Source organism: Phocoena sinus, chromosome 19, assembly GCF_008692025.1.
Source record: "Phocoena sinus isolate mPhoSin1 chromosome 19, mPhoSin1.pri, whole genome shotgun sequence".
Classification (NCBI taxonomy): domain Eukaryota; kingdom Metazoa; phylum Chordata; class Mammalia; order Artiodactyla; family Phocoenidae; genus Phocoena; species Phocoena sinus.
The window spans coordinates 1,499,122-1,504,400 of record NC_045781.1 but is presented as its reverse complement, the minus strand read 5'-3'; the positions used below and the strand labels follow the sequence as shown (position 1 = coordinate 1,504,400).

General features: G+C 45.3%; 1 pseudogene; it reads left to right on the top strand.

The window, feature by feature from the left end:
* The first annotated feature begins 332 nt into the window (after positions 1-332).
* On the top strand, positions 333-3,660 carry LOC116744031 (annotated as a pseudogene).
* Positions 3,661-5,279: the final 1,619 nt, after the last annotated feature.

The following is a 5,279-nucleotide window of genomic DNA, read 5'->3' as shown; positions in this document are numbered from 1 at the left end:
CGCGGCCCCATAGACATTTTTGACCAGATACTTTTTTGTTTTACTATAAAGGTGGATGTCAGAAGAATAACAGAATGGATTATAGTTCCCGGTATCAAATATTGAAACAGTGGGGGAGTGGTGTCCAATACTGGGATGAGGGATGTAGGAGAGATGGAAGGGTGGAATAAAGTAAAAGACATCAGGTTCATTCTTTTTGTTTGTTTGTTTTTGTCCCCAGCCTTCTGAACAGTGACTCTATTGCAGAGGAAATCCCTTTCCATAGGGGTCAACTGGCCACCAGCTTCTAGAAGCGTTTGCTCAGAGTCCTATTGGAAAATTCCTCCATCAATATGGCTGAGGACCAGACATTTTTCCAGGGTCATGGAAAACTCCCCCAAAGCCCTAGTTCAGAGTCACCAGTGTCTCTGCCATGCCAACATACACTTATGGAAAAGCCAGACTGTGACTGGGAGATGTGGCACGTTCGCTTCAGAACATTTAGAAGCTCAGAGGAATCCGACCCCTTCCAGGATCTGAGGAGACTCTGTGAGCTCTGCCATTAGTGGCTGATGCCAGATCTTCACACAAAGGAGCAGACGATGGACAAGCTAGTGCTGGATCAGTTTATGATCTGCATGCTGCTGGGGTGCCAGGTCTTAGTCAAGGAAAGTGGAGTGCAGAGTTGCAAAGACATGGAGGACATGCTAAGAAATAACCAGAAACCCAGGAAATGGGTGAGTTGGACCCTTATGATTGGAATGGGAAAGGGAGAGGTGGGATGGGATCTGCAAGCTGGGGATTGAACAGATAGGACCTGAGTGATTGACTCTAAATCAGTGATTCCCAAATGGGTGAGAGTTTGCATTGGGCATCGTTGAGAGATATTGATGTTTTAAACAAAAAAACCGTATGCTTGTGTGGTATGATGTCATTGGATGCCTTGAGAGCTACTTTCCAGGTCTTATAGGAGACCGATCTCAATTTAGTTTTTCCCTCACAGACTACAGTTCGCATACAAGGAGATGAATATCTTGTGCAAAGCTTGGATATTGAGACGTTTGAAATTGAGCTCAGTGACACCAACGATGAGAAAGACCTACCCAGGGATCCCCAATCCCTCGTTAGTGAGATACCTCCAAAGAATGGCCAGCAGGTAAGCCAAGAGCTACAGAATCCAGCAAGAGCCAAAGAACTGTCAAGAGGGTGGGTAAGTGTGTGATGTGCTGATACCTAGAGAGAGTCTGGGAGGAGGTAAAAGAGGTTCAGATGGGCGTGACTGCTAGAGTAATTGGTAGATTTGATTAAGGGCAGAAATGGACCCATTGACTCCATGAATTCCCATGGATGCATTCGGTTCCTAGACATTTTCAAGACAGTGTGAGAATGAAGACTCATCCACCTTTGTCCCTCGGCCATGAAAGCTTGTGGCCATAAGCGTGAGGAGAAAGAAATCCTGTCTTAATGGGATGGTGCTGGGTCAATTTGCCACGGGTGAATTCTTTGACAGCTGTTTCCCCATGGTCGTTTTCCTCAGAGGCACTTCTTATTTTGGAATATTGTCAATCCCTTGAGTTGAATGAGGAGTTCCCAATTGGAGTGGTTTTGCCTCTCAGAAGATATTAGAGAATGTCTGGAGACAATTGATTTGTCCAAATGGGGATGGGGGTGGGGGATGTTATTGTTTTCTAGTGAGTAGAGACTAGGGGTTTGCTGCTCATTATCATACCATTCACAGGACAACTGTCATCATAAAAACAAATCTAGGTAATGTATCAAAATGCGCTGAAGGTGGGAGACCTGGACCTAGAGTCCGTTGCTCCAGAGTCAGGGGCAGAGAGAACTTGCGATGACTTGGAGAGACGTATGCGTAGCGAATTCACAGTGCCAACTGTGATGTCCGGACTGGATTGCAAGATGGGGTCAGTATAGATTAAGAACAGACTTGGGAATTAGGAGACAATTATCAATCGGGGTGTTAGGGTGGCCCAGAAGAAGTCAGGGTATATCCCCCAAAATGATATTTAGAAAGTTGGAGTCTTAGACTAGGATATGAGGGGGATGAGGGAAGAGGAGACAGAGCTTTCTGTGGGCTAAGATGGATGGGTTATTGACTCTGCTTGGTTACCCATTGACAGGACCAGAACGGTCTCCTGCCAGAGATCATTCCTGAAACAGGTGAACTAGAGGGTCTGACACCCAATGAAAACTTGGAGAAGGACCTGATGGAAGACACGGAAGAGACAAGAACTCTTCAGTCTCAAGAGCTTGAACTTCCAAAGCGTCGTGGTGAGTATAAAAACTTGGAATCCAGAGGAGTTAGTGACTTGCTTCCAATGGTGGCACGGAGCTGGGTACCCAGCATTAACATTCCTTGTGGGGGGCAGGGGGTAGCTGGTTCTCTAATGCCAAACTTCTCCATCATCACCTTTCCAGGGTGTTTAATAATCTAGACTCTTGGGTATTTTAGTTGATGGGAAGTCCTCAGCCAACATCAGTGCTGGGTTCCAGTGAGGTTGGCACCACGGAAAATGCTCCTTGTTAAATGTTGTGTGCTGAATCTCTTCTTTCAGCACATTCTGGGAGGGTAGAGGGCGGCAAGAATCCCCAAGAAGGAACTGATATTTCAAATGTGAATGCTGAATGTTTTCCTCTTGTGTTCCAGAAGGAGAAGTTTCGACTAAGAGTGGATACAGAAGAGGCTCTCCAAGGGGTCTCAGACGTTTCAAAAGGAAACTGGCCAACGTTCCCAGTTCCCATGAAGTGCATCAAGAAGGAGCCACAAGGACTTCCCTGGTGGCGCAGTGGTTAAGAATCTGCCTGCCTGTGCAGTGGACACGGGTTCGAGCCCTGGTCCGGGAAGGTCCCACATGCTGCAGAGCAACAAAGCCCGTGCACCACACCTACTGAGCCTGAGCTCTAGAGCCTGTGAGCCACAACTACAGAGCCCGTGTGCCGCAACTACTGAAGCCCATGCCCCTAGAGCCCGTGCTCCTCAACAACAGAAGCCACCACAATGAGAAGCCCACGCACCTCAACGAAGAGCAGCCCCCACGTGCCACAACTAGAGAAAGCCCGTGCACAGCAACGAAGACCCAACGCAGCCAAAAATAAATAAATAAATAGATTTATTTAAAAAAAGAAGGAGCCACATCTTTGTACAAAGGACAGTTCTCAGGACAATTTGAGTCCCATTCTGTTGTTTCACCTAGCACAGTGGGACCAACCAGTCTTCTTGAGGGAAAAGAAGCCCAGGGATAGGCACCCTATTAATGTAGGGTATGCAAGAAGAGATTTCCTTATCAATTTCAGGTTACCCTTCACCAGAGGACACACACAGGAGAGAGACCCTTTCAATGCAATATCTGTGCTGAAGGGTCCATGCAGTCTTCCGACCTGTAAACTCACGAGTGGATCCACACAGGCGAGAAGCCATACTGCTGTGATCTCTGCCCCAAGAAGTTAACCCACAACTCCACGTTGCATGCTCACAAGAGGACCCACACCAAGGAGAAGCCTTTCCGATATGAGCACTGTGACAAAGCCTTCAGCCACAGAGGGAACCTCAGCGTTCACCGATGCACCCACTCTGGGCTCAAACCGTACGTGTGCCCCGAGTGTCACAGCGCCCTCCGTCAGCTGGGAAGTTTCAAACGCCACCAGAAAACACATTCAAAATGACTCACCCAGGGACTTCCCTGTGGCTCAGTGGTTAAGAATCCGCCTGCCAATGCAGAGGACACGTGTTCGAGCCCTGGTCCGGGAAGATCCCACATGCCGCGGAGCAACTAAGCCCGTGCGCCACAAGTACTGAGCCTGCGCTCTAGAGCCCGCGAGCCACAAGTACTGAGCCCCCGTGTCACAACTACTGAAGCCCGAACGCCTAGAGCCCATGCTCCACAACAAGAGAAGCCACTACAATGAGAAGCCCACACACTGCAACGAAGAGTAACCCCCACTCGCCACAACTAGAGAAAGCCCAAGCGCAGCAACGAAGACCCAACACAGCCAAAAATAAATAAATAAAATAAAATTTAAAAAAATGACTCACCCAGGACTCTGCCCTCAGGTCCAAGTCCCTTCTGCTCCAAGAAGGAAATTCAGGATGATTTGTCACCTCTGAGATACAAAGGATGGATGACATGTGAAGAACTTAGGAGGATACTGGAACCCAGTTGGGTTCCATCCACATGAATTAGGAGGATCTTTGAGTGATGACTTATTTTCCCTTTGGCTTTTGTTTTCTTCTTTATATAGCCTATTTTCTTATAAGTTTTTGCTTTGTGTTGTTCTTTTTCTTCCAATGAATGCATGTCTCATTGGCTTTTAGTACTTCAGCATGAAACTGAGGCTACTGCTGATTGTCTTCATGTTAGGCATGATTTGTAAAATAGGATGTTCCAGGTAGGGCGGCCAGATTAAACATAGGATAATCAATGAAATTTAAATTTCAAATAAACAAATACATTTCTGTCAAAGAGTGTTTGCGTATTTCCTTCTCCAAGATTTTCTACATGGAGTAGATAATAGCTGTGTTTTTGTCTATGTGGCCTTTATTTCGTTGAGATTTGTACCCTCTATACTTGTTCGCGTATTGCTTCCTTAGTTATTTAGAAAAAGGAAGGTTCCCTAAATTGATAGGTGTCATTATTTTTCCCTACTGGTGTACAACCTCTGGTTTTCTAAATGCCTACTCCGAAATAGGTTCTTCTCACACTTTAGTTCATCAGCTGATTTTAGACAAAAAGTCTTTTAAGACTTATTTCATGAAAAAAAGAAAAATAGATTAGGTAACCCAATTCGATTACAACTACCAGATCTCAATTCTCTGACTCCCTCAAACTCTCCAGGCAATGAGAAAAAATTCCCTAGATCAGGAAAACCAATCTGTTTCCTCCCAAAATGCAACCCATAAAGTCTAAAATAGATAAAATACAATAAAGAAAATCTACCACCAAACCAATGTGGAGGCCTCTTTAATAAATCATGGTTTCTCCTATTGGAGTTTCCATGGGAAACTGAATCTATTCGGATTCTCTAAAATAGTTCCTTCCATGACATTTATCCAATCACTGTACTGATTGGGTAACAGGAAGTGACCCCTAGAGTTTTCCCTAGCTCTGTAAATAGAGACATTTCAGCCTCAGAGACACTTTGAGAGCCAATCCTCGACGTTTTATTTTTAACTTATTTTATATTGGGGTACAGTTCATTAACAATATTGTGTTAGTTTCAGGTGTACAGCAAAGTGATTCAGTATACATATACGTGTATCTACTCTTTTTCAAATTCGTTTCCCA